Raw genomic sequence first — 21,717 nt, 5'->3', positions numbered from 1 at the left:
AGAATAATTCATTTCTGTTTACAGCTGCATCCAAAAGTGGATAGTCTGGATTGGCTGATAAGTTACAAGGTCTTCTTTTCACTGTGGGCATAGTTGTCCCAGACTGTCTGTTCACATGGTTGACCTTTGGAGATAAAGGGTCAAGAAGAATTCAGTGGATTAAGGTATTTGCAAATTCTAGTGATGTTCTGAAACTCCAGGAAATAAAAAATATACTGCAGGCTCTCAGTTGCTCAGTGGTGCAAACTTACTGCAACCCGAACCTCTGCCAACTTAAATCTGTTATGCCACAGGCCATCAAAAGTGCCTTTACCAGGAGACTGGCCGGGTTCGCTGGGGTTCCAGCCATGGAGTGGAACAAAGGGGAGAAAGAAGTCTATTCCTGAGAATGTACTCTTGTTTGACCAGTGTTTCTAGATCTTTTTTCCAAGAGAAGTAAACGGTCTGATTTTTGTGAGATTTATTGGTTTTGACTGTTTGCAACTAATCTGATTTTTAGAAATGCTGGGTACCCATCAAAATACATCTGTGAGCTGGCTTTGCACTTTTAGGCCTCCAATGTGCAATCCAATTTCTCTAGTTCTTCATAAAAGTAAAGAAAGTATCTGGAGAAGGTGTCCTGCCTTGAGAGAGATTCAGTGACAACTTAGAAACTATGTCTCATCACCTGAGTTTATTTTTATTAGCTCTATGGAAATGGCTTCAGCTGGTTTGAGCTAGAGTGTCATTAAGTCAGTTAAAAAACAAAATCCTCTACTCCTCCACTCTCCCCAAACTATAGGCCTTTTATTAATCATTTCTCAAATGTATGTTACTGTGGTGGATGCTGTGATGTACCAACCATATTCCTGTTCTGGACTGAAGCACTCATGCCCCTAGCTGCCAGGAGTGCTGGCTTGTCACAGCTCACAGCTGCATCTCTTTGGGGGTTTCAGGCTGAAGGTAGATGCTTCACCAAAAGTGACACCTTCTCCTGCAGGTGGGGGACAGGGGCAGCAGACTGAATTCAGTGGCTGGTCAATGTAGGGGTACAAAGGCCTGGACAACTTGCTGCAACTTGGGATAAGTCTGAAAGTCCAACCCAGGTCTAGAGCTCCTCACAGGATTGGCAAGGCCTCTGGTGAGAAGTTTTGTATGTCGGAACTGATGATAGGAGATGCTGTTACAGAACTGTCCTTGACAGGGGCTAGGTGGGCCCTGCTTAACCATCTGAAACAAGATTGAGGGCCATTATTGTAAGGAGCAGTGGGGTTGGAGTGGTAGTGAGGTGGGCCTGAACTTAAGAGAGCTATGGAGATGGTTTCTAGCACACAGTGTTACTGGGGTCCAAGTAGATGACGATTAACAAGAGCATTACAGACTTGATACTATTAAGAGAAATTAGGGATGGATGATCAAGAGGCTGATCCCAATTAACCAAATAAAATGTCACTATCCTTACCCAATTTTTGGACTGAGTCAAGTCTCAGACACAGAAGCCATTGCCTGAAGAAGGTGATTCCCCTGAGGGAAAATGTTGAAGTGCTATGACAAGTGTAAACGTTAAGGAATTTCTCCATTCTCTTTCAAAGGGATGATGGCTATTTACTCAGGTAACCCAATACTGGGGAAACCCCAGAAAAACCCTAGGAAATATTTCAAACTAATTAAAAACGAAAATACAACACATTGGAAGATGCAGCTGATGTCATGTATAGAGGGAATGTTTTAGCTTTAAATGTTTACATTTGAAAATTAGAAAGGTTTTATTGGAATGGACATACTTGGAAGTTGGTAGCACTCTCCTGTTGTTTCTTGGCCTGTGGTTAAGAGCTGTCATGTGGGGGAAGCCTGAAAAGCTGTCCTACGTCTTGGCCAAGAGAGTAAATAAAAACACAATATTACAACCTAGAGTTGTTTCTGATATTAATGCCTTTCTCCAAACTTAAAAAAGGCAGAAATGGTCTTCATCAAATCCTCATTTAGTTCACCAGTCTTTTTTTTTAATTAAATTTTTTTAAACATTTATTGATTTTTGAGACCGCATGAACGGGGGAGGGGCAGAGAGAGAGGGAGACACAGAATCAGAAGCAGTCTCCAGGCTCTGAGCCATCAGCCCAGAGCCCGACGCGGGGCTTGAACTCACGGACCGCGAGATTGTGACCTGAGCTGAAGTCGGACGCTCAACTGACAGAGCCACCCAGGCGCCCCTAGTTCACCAGTCTTGACAATGAAATGGTTTCTGGCAGATGATCATGGACTACTGCAGATACAATCAAGTATTAGCATCAGTTGTGGTGGCTTTGCCAGACATACTTCTTGCTAGAGCAGATTAACACAGCCTCAGAACTATGTATGCAGCCATCAATATGGTGAATGTCTTTTCATCCTTATCAAGAAAAGGATCAGAATCAGTTTTCATTCATGTGGACTAGATAACAGTATATATTTGTGATCTTGCCACAGGACTGTGCTAACTCTCCTTCCATCTGTTATAATACAGTATGAAGGGACTTAGACTATCTGGACACCATGCAGAACTTCACATCGGTTCCTTATGTTAATAAGTTTATTAGGCAGAATGGGAAATGGGTAGCAAGTACATGGGAAGGCACATGAGTTCCAGGGGTGGAGATAAACACTATTTGTTGACACTGGGGAATGAAGTCAATATGCAAAGAGAAGCGTAGAAAAGCAGAACCAAAAGGAAGAATAAAGTGGAGGAAGAGGAGGGCTGTGGAGGAAAGAAACAGGAGTATGCCTTGTCTACTCTTGGACTTTCTAATCGTGTGAGTCAGTGAGTCCGTTTGGTCTAGAGCTGGATTGAGTTGAAGTTTTCTCACCTGCAACCATTGATGCTCATGACAGTCTGAAGAAACTCATTGTTGTAGAATTAAAATGAAGACACATTCTGGTATTTTTTTCTTTAGGGCATATGTGTCTTAGAGACTTTACAGCATTTTCAAATGATGTGGACCCATATCCCTTTCTCTCCATTTCACCCTGTTACTGAGAAGAGAAAATGAAGCAATCTCCTTTATACAGATCTCATGCTTTCTCATGCTTTCATTTTTATAGACTAGGAGAAATCTCAGTAGAAAACTGGCTCTGATACCTAATTGTTAGAATAATTGCTCTGAAACAATTTTTGCTAACAGTTTAGTAATTATTACCCTATATATAAAAATTATGGCCTAAGCAATTGAGCAAATCAACTTATTTAATTACATAGGAGTATGCACAGTTTATTTTAGAGGGTTCATCAGCAAGACCTTTTTTTTTTTTTTTTTAATTTCTTTGGTGGCAGGAGTAGAATTTAGTGATTCATCACACGTAAAACCCAGTGTTCATCTCAAAAGTGCACTCTTAATACCCATCACCCATTTAGCCCATGCCCCCACCCACCTCCCCTCCACCAACAGTCTGTTCTCTGTAGTTGAGTCTCTTATGGTTTACCTCCTTCTGTTTTTTATCTTATTTTTCCTTCCCTTCCCCTGTGTTCATCTATGTTGTGTTTAAGTTACACATATGAATAGAAATCATATGGTATTTGTCTTTCTTTAATTGACTTACTTCACTTAGCACTGATACTAGTTTCATCCATGTTGCAAATGGCAAGATTTCATTCTTTTTGATCACTGAGTAATATTCCATTGTGTGTGTGTATTATATATAATATATATACATTACATACCATTTTTTCTGTATCCATTCATCAGTTGAGACATGTGGGCTTTTTCCATACTTTGGCTATTGTTTACAGTACTGCTGTAAACATTGGGGTGCATGTTCCCTTTTGAATCAGCATTTTTGTATCCTTTGGATAAATACCTAGGAGTGCAATTGTTGGTCGTAGGGTAGGTCTATTTTTAATTTTTTGAGGAACCTCCTTACTGTTTTCCAGAGTAGCTGCACCAGTTTGCTTTCCCACCAACGGTGCAAAAGGGTTCTCTTTTCTCTGCATCCTTGCCAACATCTGTTGTTTCCTGAGTTGCTAATTTTAGCCATTGACAGATGTGAGGTGGTCTCTCACTGTGGTTTTGATTTGTATTTCCCTGATGATGAGTGATATTGAGCATCTTTTCATGTGTCTGTTCGCCATCTGAATGTTGTCTTTGGAAAAGTGTGTATTAATGTCTTCTGCCCATATCTTCACTGGATCATTTGTTTTTTTAGGTGTTGAGTTTGATAAGTTCTTTAGAGATTTTGGATACTAACCCTTTATCTGATATGTTGTTAGCAAATATCTTCTCCCATTCCATCCATTGCCTTGTAGTTTTGTTGATTGTTTCCTTTGCAGTACAGAAGCCTTTTATCTTGATGAGGTTCCAGTAGTTCATCTTTGCTTTTGTTTCCCTTGCTTCTGGAGACACATCTAGTAAGAAGTTCCTGTGGCTGAGGTCAAAGAGGTTGCTGCCTGTTTTCTCCTGTAGGATTTTGGTGGTTTCCTGTCTCACAATTAGGTCTTTCATCCATTTTGAGTTTCCTTTTCTGTATGGGGTAAGAAAGTGGTCCAATTTCATTCTTCTGTTTGCTGCTCTCCAGTTTTTCCAACGCCATTTTCTGAAGAGACTGTCTTTATTCCATTGGATATTCTTTCCTCCTTTTGTCAAAGATTAGTTGGCCATACATTTGTGGGTCCATTTCTGGGTTCTCTATTCTGTTCCATTGGTCTATGTGTCTGTTTTTGTGCCACTTTGCTGTCTTGATGATTAAAACTTTGTAATACAGCTTGAATTCTGGAATTGTGATACTTCCAGCTTTGGTTTTCTTTTTCAACGTTACTTTGGCTCTTAAGGGTCTTTTATGGTTCCATACAAATTTTAGGATTGTTCTAGCCCTGTGAAGAATGCTGGTGTTATTTTGATTAGGGATGGCATTTAATGTGTAGATTACTTTGGGTAGTATACACATTTTAATGATATTCTTCCAATCCATGAGATATTTTTCCATTCTTAAAGTTAGATGCATTATGAATACTTTATAGAAATTTTTCTCTTTTGTTGAAAAGAGCACTTGGTAATACTTGCTTTAAACGTTTTCTGGGTTAATATTATTGTGGCTAATCTCTAAGGCAATAACCAGTTAGCAGTAACAGTGAGAAAAAGATTCTGTTCACAATAGTAATAAAAGGGAGAAAAAGTCTATGAATAACAATAAAATGAAATGTGGGAATCTCTATGGAGTAAATTATAAAACTCAACTGAGATATAATAGAATTGTGACAATGTAGATATAAAATGTTCTTGAAGGGAAGCAGGATTTATGTGAAAATGTCAATTCTTTCCAAATTTCAGTTTTAATGTAATAAAAATTCTGACAGGATATTTTTTCCTTGAAAATTGCCAAAATATCTTTTTAACATCATGTGAAAGAACATACATATGAGAAGAACAGCACTAAAAAATGCTGAAAAAAAAAAATATAATGAGGCAGAAGCAACCTTCCCTGGATTCTACTGAAAATGTTAGCATCTCTTATAAAACTATAGCAGTTAGATCTGCATGGTACTGGTAGATAAATGAATCAATAGATAATTTAGAAAAATAACTTGATGCAAATAAGATTTAATGCCTGAAAAGGAGGCAAAACAAATCAATAATAAAGGGTAGGATTATTAATTACATCTAAAATTAGAAAATGTTTTCAAGTTTTCTGTTACTAAATGATCATCTATTTTCTGATGGATTAAAACACTAAATGTCAACAAAACATGAAAATGATAGAAATATAGATGAATGTTATCTGATCCAGGGATGGGAAAGGATTTGTTAGCCTAGAGGCAATGAAAGAGAAGACTAATAGACTTGACTTCTCACATAAAAATGATCTTAAAAAGCCCAAATTTTCTCTACTTAAAAATATAAAACAAAACAATACACAGTAAAAGGCATGCAACACATCGGGAAAGCATTTTTAACAAAAAAACCTAAGGTAATATTATATTTGGCATACAGAGATCTATATTAAGACCAAAACTTAGAAAAGGAGGAAAAGAAACTTTTCTAAGAAACATTAAAAAAAAAAACCAAAAACCCTTTAGGGCGCCTGGGTGGGTCAGTCGGTTAAGCATCCGACTTCAGCTCAGGTTACGATCTCACTGTCCGTGAGTTCGAGCCCCGCATGGGGTTCTGGGCTGATGGCTCAGAGCCTGGAGCCTGCTTCTTGATTCTGTGTCTCCCTCTCTCTGCCCTTCCCCCATTCATGCTCTGTCTCAAAAATAAATAAACCTTAAAAAAAAATATTAAAAAAACCCTTTAATTTCAAAAAGAATGAAATTAATACAAAAAGAATGAGGTACTGTTTTATGTGTACACAGTCAACTCTTGAACAACATGGGTTTGAGCTGTGAGGGTCCACTTACATGTGGATTTTTTTTTGGATAAATACAGCACAGTACTGTCAATGTATTTTTCTCATGATTTCCTTACCATTTTCTCTTCTTTTACTTTATTGTAAAACTATAGTATATAATATATACACAAAATAGGTGTTAATCAGTTGTTATCAGTATTATGGTCAACAGTAGGCTGTTAGTCATTACTTTTTTTTTTTTTTTTAATGTTTTCTTACAGTGGGAGAGGGAGAGGGAAAGCTGGGGAGGGGCAGAGGGAGAGGGAGAGGGAAAGCTGGGGGAGGGGCAGAGGGAGAGGGAGAAGGAGAGGGAAAGCTGGGGAGGGGCAGAGGGAGAGGGAAAAGGAGAGGGAAAGCTGGGGAGGGGCAGAGGGAGAGGGAGAAGGAGAGGGAAAGCTGGGGAGGGGCAGAGGGAGAGGGAGAAGGAGAGGGAAAGCTGGGGAGGGGCAGAGGGAGAGGGAGAAGGAGAGGGAAAGCTGGGGAGGGGCAGAGGGAGAGGGAGAAGGAGAGGGAAAGCTGGGGAGGGGCAGAGGGAGAGGGAGACACAGAATCCCGAAGCAGGCTCTAGGCTCTGAGCTTTCAGCACAGAGCCCAACGTGGGGCTCGAACTCACAAACCGTGAGATCATGACATAAGCTGAAGTTGAACGCTTACCCGACTGAGCCACCCAGGTGCCAGTGTCATTAACATTATTATTATTATTATTATTATTATTATTTATTTATTTTTTTTTACAGAATAAAAAGTTATGCATAGATTTTCGACTGCATGGAGGGTTGGTACCCCTAACTCTGGCATTGTTCAACTCTAGTTATCAAACAGCAAATGTCTAATGCTTGAGCACACTTGCTCTGAGTATAAATTTGTAATTAACTTCCTATATTAGATTATATATATGGAAAGCCCCCAAACTAATATTGTGTAACTTGGCACCTCAAGTTCTCAGAATCTTTCCTAAGGAAATGATCCAAAGTGCAGAAGAATTATGTGCATCCAGTGAAACAATTTTAAGATCCAATGAATGGGAAATAACTAAGGTAAATTGTTTTGCGTCCATATCGTGAGATGATTGGCCATTTAAATTATGCTTATAAAGAAGTTTTATTGCTTGTGTTACAATGAAATGTGAATAAATTAATATGCATATTTAAATACATTAGATAATTTCAGTGATACAATCATGGAAATGCATCAGAACTTTAGCTCTGGCAATCTTTTGATAGTTGGATTAGGAATGAATTACAAAAATTCTTCTTTCTGTATAGACCATGGGTACTTGATTGAAAAATAAGCTTTAAAAAAATTTTTTTTTTTTAAGCTATAAACTCATCAGGTATCTATAGCATGGGAATATCTGGAGCTTTCTGTTTGGAGGTCTGGGGTTCTATGACTCCATTGTAGATTTAAGGGGCTTTTTATCTTAAACCCCAAAATAGCAGCAATAAAAACCAATTTCTGGAGGCATGGTTTAAATGGAGAGGGCTTTAAGAATTGAAGTGGGGTGTGGAGGTGAGAAGAGATGGCCTGAGCTGAGGAAGTGGATGGGATAGAAGGAAGAGTGGTAAGTGCAAGTGGGTGCACCTGCCTTGTGCTGCCTCTCAGCACTTGGGAGATCAAGGATCCCAGGGAAAGAAGGCTGGCCTGAAAGCGAAGTTGATATATACGAGTCCATACAGTAAGGAAGGTATAACTCTTGAGCTAAATTTTATGCTTGGTGAACAGAAAGTGGACTCGGAAATATTTTTAGGCTAGGGTTATCCCCAAGTTGATGGGAATGATGCTCACTAGTAATGACACTCCTCTCTTTTCTTATAATCACTACAAATCCTTGCATGGGCTTTAGAATGGGCCATGCTGAGGTAGGGTATACTCCTCCGGGGAGAAGACTGGTGGGCAATAGGGCAGTAGGGTGGGTATTTAACTTCATTGATGTGTGGAAAAGATGTGTCCCTTAAGTTGGGAGGAAAGGTCTCATTGCAGATATACATTTCATTACTTAAAAATCACTTATTTCTGGGACACAAAATTATAAAAAACAGCAGATAGCTTGTGAAAAGCAATAGATTCAACATATGTACATAATGGGATAATTCAAATAATAATATATGAAGGTGTGGAATAGAAACAAAATATCCCTTCCCATTTCACGCACCGTCTCTCTAAAGGTTACCACTTAGCCTTTTCTCCATCCTATCAGAAAAAATTTTATGCATATACTAGTATGTTTATGCATTTATTCAATAAGTATTCATTGAATGATTTCTCTGTACCAGGCATCACTTTAGTTTTATTGAGTATAGTTGACGTGCAATGTTACGTTAGTTGCTGGTGTAAGACTTAGTAATTTGACAAGTTTATATATCCTATGTTCACCACAAGTATAGTTACTGTCTGTCTCATTACGTTGCTATTAAAATACCATTGACTGTTTTCCTTATGCTCTACTTTTTATTCTCGTGACTTATTCCATAACTGGGAAGACCGTATCTCCCTTTCCCCTTCACCCATTTTGCCCAAACTCTCAACTCCTTCCCCTCTGGCAACCATCAGTCTGTTCTCTGTAGTTCTGATTCTGCCTTTTTTTTTTTTTTTTTAATGTTTGTTTATTTTTGAGAGAGAGAGACAGAGTGTGTGAGTGGGGGGAAGGGGAGAGAGACAGGGAGACACAGAATCCAAAGCAGGTTCCAGGCTCTGAGCCGTCAGCACAGAGCCCGACATGGGGCTCGAACTCCTGGACTGTGATATCTTGAGATGAAGTCAGATGCTTAACCGACTCAGCCACCCAGGTGCCCCTGCCTTTTGTTTGTTTATTCATTTTTTATATTCCATTTGTGAGTAGAATCCTATGGTATTTGTTTTTCTCAGTCTGACTTATTTCACTTAGCATAATGTTCCCTAGGTCCATCAAAGTTGTTTCAAGTGGCACAATCATCCTTTTTTATAGCTGTGTAATATTCCGTTGTTTATAAACCACAATTTCTTTACCCATTTGCCTATTTTTTTTTAAGTTTATTTATTTTGAGAGAGAGAGAGAGAGTGAGAGTGTGTGCATAAGCAGGGGAGGGCAGAGAGGAGAGAGAGAATCCAAAGAAATCTGTGCTCACAGTATGGAGCCTGATATGGGTCTGGACCTCCTAAATTGTGAGATTGTGACCTGAGCCTTAATCATGTCTAATGTTTATAACTGACTGAGCCACCCAGGTGTCCTATCCATTTGTCTATTGATGAACATTTAAATTACTTCTGTGTTTTGGTTACTGTATATAATGCTGCTGCAATAAACATAAGGGTGAATGCACCTTTTTGAGTTAGTGTTTTAGTTTTCCCTGGGTAAATAACAAATAGTGGAATTATTGCATCTTATGGTATTTTTATTTTTAATTTTTTGAGGAACCTCCATACTGTTTTCCACAGTGGTTGTACCAATTAAACTCCCACCAACAGTGTACGGAAGTCTGTTTTCTTCATCTCCTTGTTAACACTTGTTTCTCTTCTTCTTGATTTTAGCCATTCTAACAGGTGTAGGGTGATATCTCATTGTGGTTTTGATTTGCATTTCCCTGATGATTAGTGATGTTGAGCATCTTTTAATGTGTCTCTTATCCATCTGTATGTCTTTGGAAAAATGTCTACTTAGGTCTTCTGCCTGTTTTAAAATTGGATTGTTTGTTTTTTTGGTGTTGAGTTATATGCTTTTTTTAAAAAAAAAGGTTTATTTATTTTTAAGAGAGAGTGCATGAGTTGGGGAGGTGCAGAGAGAGAGGGAGACAGAGGATCTGAAACGGACTCAGTGCTGACAGCAGAGGGCCCAATGTGGGGCTCAAACTCACCAACTTTGAGATCATGACCTGAGCCAAAGTCGGATGCTTAACTGACTAAGCCACTGAGGTGCCCTTGTATGATTTCTTCATATATTTTGGATATTAAACCCTTATTGGGTATATCATTTTCAAATATCTTCCATTCATCAGGTTGTCTTTTATTTTTTTGGGTGGGTTACTTTGCTGTGCAAAAGCAGTTTATTTTGATGTAGTCCCAATAGTTTATTTTTGCTTTTGTTTCCCTTGCCTTAGGAGTTGTATCTAGAAATATGTTGCTATGGCTGATGTAAGAGAAAATAGTGCCTATGTTATCTTTGAGGATTTTTAGGTTTCAGGTCTCACGTTTAGGTCTTTAATCCATTTTCAGTATGTGTGTGTATGGTGTTAGAAGGTAGTCCAGTTTCATTTTTTCAGATGGATCCATCCAGTTTTCCCAGCACAATTTATTGAAAAGACCATCTTTTCCCCATTGTATATTCTTGCCTCCTTTGTCCTAGATTGACCATATAAATATGTGTTTATTTCTGAGGTCTTTATCCTGTTCTACTGAACTATGTGCCTATTTTTGTACCAGTACCATACTGTTCTGCTTCCTACAGCTTTGTAGTATATCTTGAAATCTGCAATTGTGATACCTCCATCTTTATTCTTTCTCAGGATTGTTTTGGCTATTCAGGGTCTTCTGTGGTTCCATACAAGTTTTAGTACTATTTATTCTAGTTTTGCAAAACATGCTGCTGCTATTTTGATAGGGATTGCATTGAATCTATAGGTAGCTTTGAGTAATATGGACATTTGATCATATTCTTCCAATGCATGAACACAGACTATCTTTCCATTGGTGTCCTCTTCAATTTCTTTCATCAGTATTTTTTTTTGAACTTTATTTCAAGAGAGAAAGAGAGCATGAGTCGGGGAGAGGAAGGGAGAGAGGAAGACACAGAATCCGACGCTGTCTCCAGGCTCTGAGCTGTCAGCACAGACCCCACCACAGCCCGACGTGGGGCTTGAACTCACTAGCCATGAGATCATGACCTGAGCTGAAGTCAGACGCCCAACCGACTGAGCCACCCATGTGCCCCTTTCATCAGTATTTTAAAGTTTTCAGGATAAAAGTCTTTGACCTCTTTGTTTTTTCCTAGATATTTTTGTCTTTGTGGTACAATTGTAAATGGTGTTTTTAAAATTTCTGAGATTTCCTTGTTAGTGTATAGAAATGTTAGTTCTGGATATAATTTTTGTGTCCTGCCACTTTACTGAATTTTTAAAATTAAGCCTAGTAGTTTTTTTGTGGAATCTTGATGATTGTTCATACATACTATCGTGTCCTCTTTGAATAGTTACCATTTAACTCTTTTTTTTTTTTTTTTTTTTTTTTTTTTACCACCATGGATACTTATTTTTTTCTTGTCTGATTGCTGTGGCTAGCACTTCTAGTTCCATGTTGAATAAAAAGTGGTGAGAATGGACATCCTTGTCTTGTTCCTGATATTAGAGGGAAATCTTTCAGTTTTTCCCATTGAAGGTGATGCTAGCTATGGATTTTTCATATATGGCCTTTATTATCTTGAGGTACTTTTCCTCTAAACCTATTTTGTTGAATTTTTTTTTTTTTAAATCACGAATGGGTGTTCAATCTTGTCAGGTACTTACAAGTTTAAGGTATATGATGTGTTTTGATATTTGTATATATTGTGAAATACCACAAGTTTGGTTAACAGCCATTACCTCATATAGTTACAAGTATTCTTTTGTTTGTGATGAGAACTTTTAAGATTGACTTTCTTACCAACTTTCAAATACATAATACAGTATTATAAACCATAGTCATCATATTGTACATTACACCTCCATAAATTATTCATCTTGTAACTGGAAGTTTGTACTGTTTGACCACTCTCACCCAGTTCCCCCAACTCTCTGGACTTCTGGAAACCATCAATCTCATTTCTGTTTCTATGAGTTTGATTTTTTTTTTTTTTTTAGATTCCGCGTGTAAGTGAGATTGTATGGTATACATCTTTCTCTGTCTGACTTATTTCACTTAACATGGATGGACCTTGAGGGCATTATGCTATCAGAAATAGCAGGGTATTTTTCCTTATGGCTGAATATTATTCGTGTGTGTGTGAGAGAGAGAGAATATATAAATTACATTTTTTTTTAATTTTTTTTTTTTAACGTTTATTTTTGAGACAGAGACCGAGCATGAACGGGGGAGGGGCAGACAGAGAGGGAGACACAGAATTGGAAGCAGGCTCCAGGCTCTGAGCCGTCAGCCCAGAGCCTGACGCGGGGCTCGAACTCACGGTCCGTGAGATCATGACCTGAGCTGAAGTCGGACACTCAACCGAGCGAGCCACCCAGGCGCCCCAAAATTACATTTTTTTTATTCATTCAACTCCGAGATATTTGGCTTGGGAAACTTGAAAGACGAGGTTGCAGTTTACTCAGATAGGAAGATAGGAAGATGATGAGAGGAACAGATTGGAGGAAGTGTGCTGAAACTGGGTGCTTCGGTTTGGGTCAATTTGAGAGACACCTATTGGGCAATCAAGTTGAAATGTGGAATAGACGGTTATATATACACATCTTGAAGCCAGAACTTTAAAATAAATGTGAGAGTCAGCATGGATATGGTTTTATCTATAGTATACATGTGTAGTATACATTTGCCAAAAAACTTTTAGAAATTCAAATTTGATATATAATGAGATTAGTATAATGTGCCAAAGGAACAAAAAATTTTAGAATAACAGAAAAGTTTGCAGACTTCAATACTCTATTAAAGGCCTAAACCAGGAAAAGAAGTAAGAACCCCTGAAAATGGTTATCATGGAGACTTCACCATTCCAGGAATGATAAGCCGAGTGGAACTGATTGTGACCTGGAGCCCTGTAGAAAGGATGGGATGGCAGCCAAAGCAGACTTTGTCCCTAGGGCTTTGAGAAGCCACCTCCTGTAAAGGAAAGGAATCAGATATCTTCTCAGAGAACCACCACCAAATTCACAATACACTCAGCTTTCCTTTGTCTAGTCTATTCTTTTTCTGAGTCTGATGTCCAGGATGTTTCCCACAGGAAAAGGTTAATAGGAGATCAAGATGGGTGGGATGATAGAAGAATGGAGGTGGGGCGTTGGCTCCATGGGCTAGAAGGGGAACAAGCAGGAATATGGGTAGCTGAGAAAGAACTATATAGAAGAAAAGGTACCTTTGGTAGAAGGAGGTGATCAAAAGGGTAAGAACAGAGTGATGTTAAATGATGGATTGAAGAGACCTTAATTTATCTTTCTGTCCTTCCCAATTCCCACTAAATTGATAGTAAAGTAACTATAACCATACCATTTTAGAGAATGGGAGAAGAGGCAACAATGGTTTGGAGATGTCAATAAATTCTTGAAAGACTGGAAGGAAAACAGAAGATGGAAACCAAGTGCTGCTGATGGGAATTTAGACCTGTTCAGGATTTAATAGCAAGAGGTACCATGGAGGATTAGGTTGAGTCATGGGACCAAAAACAGGGTGATAAGGCTACCTGAATCTTCTATGTCCTATGGTCTGCCTCCACACTCCCTATCCCCTGCCTCACCCAAAAAGCCAGACTTAAACTCCAGAGAATTTAAAATGGAGAGGGTCTGGTTTAATGGACAGCAGGTAATTAACTGTATTTATAGTTGCTGTTATTTGTGTGTGTGTGTGTGTGTGTGTGTGTGTGTGTGTGTGTGTGTGTATATATATATACTATATAGTATACAATATATACAGTGTACACAGTAGTGATTTTTGTCTCTTTTATCATGGTCTTCCCCAAACTTTTTTTTAAGGCATTTATATTCAATTTTCTTTTTAAAAAATGCTTGTTGTTTTATTTATTTAGAGTAGCGGAGGGGTGTATATATAGAGAGAATTCTAAGCAGGCTCTTCACTGTCAGTGCAGAGCCCAATGTGGGGCTTGAACCCACAAACCTTGAGACCATGACCTGAGCCAAACACAAGAGACATTTAACTCAACAGAGCCACACAGGTGCCCCTCAATTTTCTTTTTTTTTAAATCATTTTTTAAAATTCAAGTTAGTTAACATACAGTGTAGTATTGGTTTTAGGAGTAGAACCCAGTAATTCATCACTTACATATAACACCCAGTGCTTGTCCCAACAAGTGCCCTCCTTAATGGCCATCACCCATTTAGCCCATCCTCCACCCATTTTTGTGTGTTCTTTGTATTTAAGAGTCTGTAATGGTTTGCCTCTCTCTGTTTTTTGTCTTTATTTTCCTTCCCTCCCCCTATGTTCACCTGTTGTGTTTCTTAAATTCCACATGAATGGAATCATACAGTATTAGTCTTTCTCTGCCCAACTTATTTTGCTTAGCATAATACACTAGTTCCATCCACATCCTTGCAAATGACAAGATTTCATTCTTTTGATCTCCGAGTAGTATTCCATTGTGTAGATATATACCACTTCTTAATCTGTTCATCAGTTGATGGACATTTGGGGGTATTTCCATAATTTTGCTACTGTTGATAACACTGCTGTAAACATTGGGGTGCTTGTGCCTCTTTGAATCAGCATTTTTGTATCCTTCGGATAAATACGTAGGAGGCAATTGCTGGGTCATAGGGTAGGTCTATTTTGAATTTTTTGAGGAACCTCCATACTTTTTCCAGAGTGGCTGAACCAGCTTGCATTCCCACCAGCAGTGTAAAAGTTCCTCTCTCTGCATCCTCACCAGCATCTGTTGTTTCCTGAGTTATTAATTTTAGCTATTCTGACAGGTGTGAGATTTGTATCTCCCTGATGATGAGTGATGTTGAGCGTTTTTTCATGTGTCTGTTAGCCATCTGGATGTCTTTGGAAAAGTGTCTATTCATATCTTCTGCCCATTTCTTCACTGTATTATTTGTTTTTCTGGGTGTTAATTTTGAGAAGTTCTTTATAGATTTTGGATACTAACTCTTTATCCAATGTCATTTGCAAATATCTTCTCCTATTCTGTTAGTTGCATTGTAGTTTTGCTGATTGTTTCCCTCACCGTGCAGAAGCTTTTCATCTTGATGAGGTCCCAATAGTTCATTTTTGCTTTTATTTCCTTTGCCTCCAGAGACAGGTCAGGTAAGAAGTTGCCACAGCTGAGGTCACAGGTTGCTGCTTGTTTTCTCCTCTAGGATTTTCATGGTTTCCTCACATTTAGCTCTTCATCCACTTTGAGTTTATTTTGTTTATGGTATAAGAAAGTAGTCCAGTTTCATTCTGCATGTCACTCTATTTTCCCAACACCATTTGCTGAAAAGACTGTCTTTTTTCCACTGGATGTTTTTTCTGCTTCCTCCAAGATTAGTTGGCTATACATTTGTGGGTCCCATTCTGGGTTCTCTATTCTCTTCCATTGACGTATGTCTGTTTTTGTGCCAATACCATACTGTCTTGATGATTAAAACTTTGTAATACAGCTTGAAGTCTGGAATTGTGATTCCAGCTCCAGCTTGGTTTTCTTTTTCAGCATTTCTTTGAATATTCAGGGTCTTTCCTGGTTTCATAAAAATTTTAGGATTGTTTATTCTAGCTCTGTGAAGAATGCTGGTGTTATTTTGGTAGGGATTGCATTGAATGTATAGATTGCTTTGGGTAGTATTGGCATTTTAACAATATTTATTCTTGCAATCCATGAGCATGGAATGTTTTTCCATTTTGTTGTGTCTTCTTCAATGTCTTTCATAAGCTTTCTATAGTTTTCAGCATACATCTCTTTTCTCTCCTTGGTTAGGTTTACTCCTAGGTTATCTTACGGTTTTTGGTACTACTGTAAATGGGATCAATTCCTTGATTTCTCTTTCTACTGCTTCATTATTGGTGTATAGTAATGCAACCAATTTCTGTGCATTCATTTTTATATCCTGCAACTTTGCTGAACTCATGTATTAGTTCTAGCAGTTTTTTGGTGGACTCTTTAGGGTTGGGGTTTTTTTTTTTTTAATGTAGAGTATCAGGTCATCTATGAAGAGTGGAAGTTTGACTTCTTCCTTGCCAATTTGTTTGCCTTTTATCTCTTTTTGTTGTCTGATTGCTGAGGCTAGGATTTCCAGTACTATGTTGGACAGTAGTGGTGACAGTGGACATCCCTCTCCTGTTTCTGACCTTTGGGGGAGAGCTCTTAGTTTTTTCCCATTGAGGATGACATTAGCTGCGAGCCTTTCATATATGGCTTTTATGATGTTGAGATATGTTCCTTCTACCCCTACTTTCTTAAGGGTTTTTATCAAGAAAGAGTGCTCTATTTTGTCCAATGCTTTTTCTTCGTCTATATTGACAGGATCATATGGTTCTTATCCTTTCTTTTATTAATATGGTATATCACATTGATTTTGCAAATGTTGAACCAGCCATGCAGCCCAGGAATAAATCCTACTTGATCATGGTGAATAATTCTTTTAGTGTATTGTTGAATTTGATTTGCTAGTATATTGTTGAGAATTTTTGCATCCAGGTTCATCCGGAATATTGTTCTGTAACTCTCCTTTTTAGGGGGGTCTTCATCTGGTTTTGGAATCAAGGTAATGCCTCATAGAGTAAGTTTAGAAGCTTTCCTTCCAATTCTCATTTTTGGAACAGCTTCAGAAGAATAGGTATTAACTGTGCTTTAAAGGTCTGGTAGAATTCCCCTGGGAAGCCATCTGGCCCAGGGCTCTTATTTGTTAGATTTTTGATAACTGATTCAATTTCTTTGCTGGTTATGGGTCTACTCAAAGTTTCTATTCCTGTTTGTGTTTTGGTAGTGTGTATCTAGGAATTTGTCCATTTCTTCCAGATTGTCCAGTTTGTTGACATATACTGTTTCATAGTATTGTCTAATAATTGTATTTCTGTGGTGTTGGTTGTGATCTTTCATTAATGATTTTATCTATTTGGGTCCTCTCTCTTTTTGAGAAGTCTGGCCAGGGGTTTATCAATTTTGATTATTCTTTCACAAAACCAGCTTTTAGTTTCATTTATCTGTTTTACTGTTTTTGGCTTTTGTTTTTTTGATTTGTTTATCATTTACTTCTCATTTGTTTATTTTTAGACAGCGAGTGGGGGAGGGGCAGAGAGAGAGGGAGACACAGAATCTGAAACAGGCTCAAGGCTCTGAGCTGTCAGCACAGAGCCCGAAGTGGGGCTTGAACCCACAAACCGTGAGATCATGACCTGAGCCGAAGTTGGAGACTTAACCAACTGAGCCACCCAGGTGCCCTGTACTACTCTAATCTTTATTTCCCTTTTCTGCTGGTTTTGGGCTTGATATGTGACTCCGTTTCTAGCTCCTTTAGGTTGTAAGGTTACATGTGTATATGGAACCTTTTTTGCTTCTTGAGATAGGCCTGAATCCCAGAGATAGCCTTGTATCCCAAAGGGTTTAGACTGTCTGGTTTTCATTTTGTTGGCTTTCATGTTTTCTTTCTTTTTTTATTTTTAATTTCTTCTTTAATTTCCTTGTTAACCCATTCATTTTTCAGTAATAGGTTCTTTAACCTCCATCTTTGAGGGCTTTCCAAATTTTTTCTTGTGGTTGATTTCAAGTTTCATAGTGTTGTAATCTGAAAATATGCATGCTATGATCTTGATCGTTTTATGCCTGTGGAAGGCTGATTTGTGGTCCCATATGTGATTTATTCTGGAGAATGTTCCATGTGAACTTGAAGGATCTGTATTCTGCTTTAGGATGAAATGTTCTGACTATATCTTTTAAGTCCATCTGGTCCAGTGTGTCATTCAAAGCCATTGTTTCCTTGTTGATTTTCTGTTTAGGTGATCTGTCCATTGTTGTAAGTGGAGTATTAAAGTCTCCTACTATAATGGTATTATTATCAATGAATTTGTGATTGATTTATATGCATCTTGGTTGGGGGCATAAATATTTTTAATTGTTAGATCTTCTTGATGGATAGACTCTTTAATTATGATATAATGTCCTGCTTTGTCTTTTGTTATGGTCTTTGTTTTAAAATCTAGCTTGTCTGATATAGGTATGGGCACTCTGGCTTTCTTTTGACCTCTATTAGCATGATAGATGGTTCTCCATCCCCTCACTTTCAATGAATCTCCTGTAGGCAGCAAATAGATGGATCTTGTTGTGGTTTTTGTTTTTGTTCTTTTTTAAAATCCATTCTGTTATCCTGTGTCTTTTGATTGGAACATGTAGTCCATTTACATTCAGTGTGATTTTTGAAACATGAGAATTTAGTGACATTGTGTTACCTGTAGAGTTGGAATTTCTGGTGATGTTCTCTGGTCCTTTGTAGTCTTTGCTGCTTTATACTCAAAGGGTCCCCCCCCCCCCCCCATTAAAATTTCTTGCAGGGTCTGATTAGTGGTCACAAACTCCTTTAGTTTTTGTTTGTCTGGGAAAGTCTTAATCTCTCCTGTTCTGATGACAGCCTCCCTGGATAAAGAATTCTTGGCTGCATATTTTCTATTTAGCACATTGAATATTTCCTGTCACTCCCTTCTGGCCTGCCAAGTTTCCATGGACAGGTCTGCTATTAACCTTATGTGTCTACCTTTGTAGGTTAAGGACCTTTTGTTCCTAGCTGCTTTCAGAATTCTCTTTATCTTTGTATTCTGCAAGTTTCACTATGATATGTTGTCATGTTGACCTGTTTTTGTTGATTTTGAAGGGAGTTCTTTGTGCCTCTTGGACTGGGATGATTCTTTCCTTCCCCCAGGTTAGGGAGGTTCTCAGCTATAATTTTTTCAAATAAACCTTGTGACCTTTTTTCTTGCTCTTCACCTGGGACTCCTATGATACAGATACCGTTTTGTTTCATGGAGTCACTTAGTTCTCTAAGTCTCCCCTTGTGATCTAGTAATCTACTTTCCCTCTTTTTTCCAGCTTCATTATTTCCCATAATTTAATTTTCTATTTCACCTTTTCTCTCTTCTGCTTCTTCAGTCCTTGCAGTTACTATATCTAGCTTATTTTGCATCTTAGTTACAACATTTTAAAATTCATCCTGACCAGTTCTTTGATCTCTGGTGTCTTCTATGCTTTTTGTTCAAGCTCAGGTAGTAGTATTATGACTGTTACTCTGAATTCTTGTTCAGATATATTGTTTATATCTGTTTTGGGCAAGTCCCTGGCTGTGATTTATTCCTGACCTTTCTTTTGGGGAGAATTGCTGTGTCTTGTCATTTTGGCTCAGTTTCTGTCTTTTGTATATTTTAAAAGCTTGTTATGCGTCCTGCATCTGAGAGTACTTCTGTATTAAAAAGGGGTCATCCACTGTCTAGGGCCTGGCACTTCAAGAAGTGTTTCTGGTATATGCTGTTAAACCTTCCTGTTGCATTTTAGCTGTTCTTTCCCACTGGCCAGTCTTTTGCAGAGCTCCTCCTTGCTTGCAGTAGTGAAGTGTTTGGACCTAAGTGTGCTGTGCTGTGATTTGATTGTTGAAGTAACACTGGAAAAAAGGAAAAAGGGGTGAACTCTGATCTCATAAAAAGAGGGACAGAAAGGGGACAAAAGAAAAGCAAATAGAGAATCATAAAACTATAAGACTTATTCCAAGGAAAAAGGAGAATAAAGAAAAACAAGGAAGAGAAAAAAAAAAAAGAATAAAAAAGCCTGATTCAGAAAGAAAAAAAGATAAAAGGTAAAATGAAATGACAAAAAAACAAATCAGAAACTATGAGCCTGATTCCACAAGAAAGGGGAAAAAAAGGAAAAAGTTGTCTGTTCGTGTCTGGGTGGTGCTGGCTGTGCTGGTCTGGGAAAGAGGCTGGCTGTGTAGGCTCAGAGGCAGTCTTGCCCTAGTAAATAAGCAGTTGCCAGGGATAGAGGGGCAGGGTTTGGTGTAAGTATGTCCTACCCCCTTGGGGCCCACTGTGCTGTTTTCTGGAGTCTCACTTTGCTGGTGTGGGGGGAATAATGGCATCACTCCAATCTCTCATCCCCAGGCTGGGGATCTCAACCCCAGCTGCTCAGGCAGTCCTCGCAGAATAGCAAGCGCTGTCAGTTCACCCTGTGGCACAACTATCCTGCACCGTCTCGTTGGTGCACATGGCTAGGATTTAAAATCTAAGATCTTAAAGGACCTGCCACTTGCTACATGGCTGGGATTCAAAACCCACCCTTAAAAGACCCTGCATGGTGTGGATCCACTCACCTCCTCTGGATAGAGCCTCTCCACCCCGTTGATGAAGGCCTTTAGGTGGTGCCTGCAGGGTCTTTTGTCCTTGGGGAGGCAATAAACTCTCTTCCAAAAGTACTCCAGAAAGGGGATTGTTCTCTCCTAGTGTATCCCGGAGATTGCTACACCACACTATGCTCTCCCTCCCCCTCCCCAGGAGCGTGCTTCTCTGGAGAAAGTTGGGTATTTCCAGAATCCCCAAGTTTGACCTCCACACACTGTTCATAAAAACTGGGACACCCAGTACTTACTGCTCTCCAGTTTGTTGTCCAGAGAGGTTTCCCTCTGTGCTAACTCAGTGTCCCACTATCTTAACCCCCAACCCCCCCCCCCCCCCCCCCCCCGCCCTGCTCTTTCTCCCTTTTGTTTCTCCATGGAAGGAGTTTACTTCCCTCCAGGGGTCCTTGGTTTTTTTTCTCCCCCCAACTCACATCCATGCACCTCACTCCTGCCAACCTGTCTCCCTCCAACTATGGAGAACCTTCTGCCACTCCACAGATTGATTTCTTGGGTGTTCCAAGTAATCTGACCTCAATCCAACTGTGTTTGAGGGATGTGGGAAGTCAGGATCCCCCTCCTTCTCTGCCATCTTAACTACTTCAAGCATTTATACTCAATTTTCTTTACTTTTGTCCTTTCTATACTTTGTTTTCTTAACTGAGCTTTTCATAGGAACTATTTTTATCTTAGGCTTCTTCCTTGAGAGACTCCTTCACAGAAGGGGTCTTTTGATTAGCATTTTCATGGGATAGAAATAATCCACACTCTGTGTCCACTAACTTCTCTCCAAACCTCCTTTCACATCAATTTTTCCCATCTAGTTGCTTACAGGTCCCTTACCATCTGGCCAAACCATCAGCTATTTCCCATGAATTGGGAATTTTCATACCTCAGACCATCTTCCAATCTTGACCAGTATGGTAACATGGTCCTGGAAATTCTGATTTACTTATATATTTCAGAGCTCTCTGTAAATCAGGGGAAAGTACTTTTCTTCATCAACTTAACATAGGGACCTCCTTATGAGGTCATAAGGGTGTGTTAATGGCAACATGGCAGAGCAGTGTGAGTAAGTACACTAGGAATGGAAAGCAAACTCCTACATTTTATGCCTTAACATCTATTCGAATTCAATCCCATTTATGCTTCTTACTTTTGATTATAGAATCCTACTGGGCGCTCTACTCTTTATGGTTTAGGGGATTAGCTAATACCTAACTCAGGAGGGGTCACTCTAGTCGCATATTAATTTGATGTCCCGTGGTCAAGCACTGATTCTCTCCCAAGGTCTGGTAGCTACTCAAAAGTTTTAATCAAAAGCATACTTACTTGATAAAACTCTATGGGATTTTGCTGTGATTGTTCTACTGGTACTTGTTACAATCTTCACACAGTGTCC

At 38.9% G+C, this 21,717-nt stretch overlaps 1 long non-coding RNA gene across 2 annotated transcripts; it reads right to left on the bottom strand.

Annotated features, from left to right (window-relative positions):
* Positions 1-2,022: 2,022 nt before the first annotated feature.
* Positions 2,023-21,280, bottom strand: LOC132693190 (uncharacterized). 2 transcript variants are annotated; one of them, XR_014137557.1, is made up of 4 exons: positions 21,208-21,280; positions 20,295-20,363; positions 2,823-2,988; positions 2,023-2,368 (listed from the first exon to the last, which is right to left on the bottom strand). It is a non-coding gene; the product is annotated as an uncharacterized LOC132693190 (long non-coding RNA). The 2 variants fall into 2 exon arrangements; XR_009616639.2 differs by having other exon boundaries at positions 2,023-2,242.
* Between the last annotated feature and the right edge of the window lie 437 nt (positions 21,281-21,717).

Source organism: Panthera onca, chromosome B1 (genome assembly GCF_046562875.1).
Source record: "Panthera onca isolate mPanOnc1 chromosome B1, mPanOnc1 haplotype 2, whole genome shotgun sequence".
Classification (NCBI taxonomy): Eukaryota; Metazoa; Chordata; class Mammalia; order Carnivora; family Felidae; genus Panthera; species Panthera onca.
Note: the sequence above shows the minus strand (reverse complement) of the source record. Positions and strands in the feature narration are given on the sequence as shown.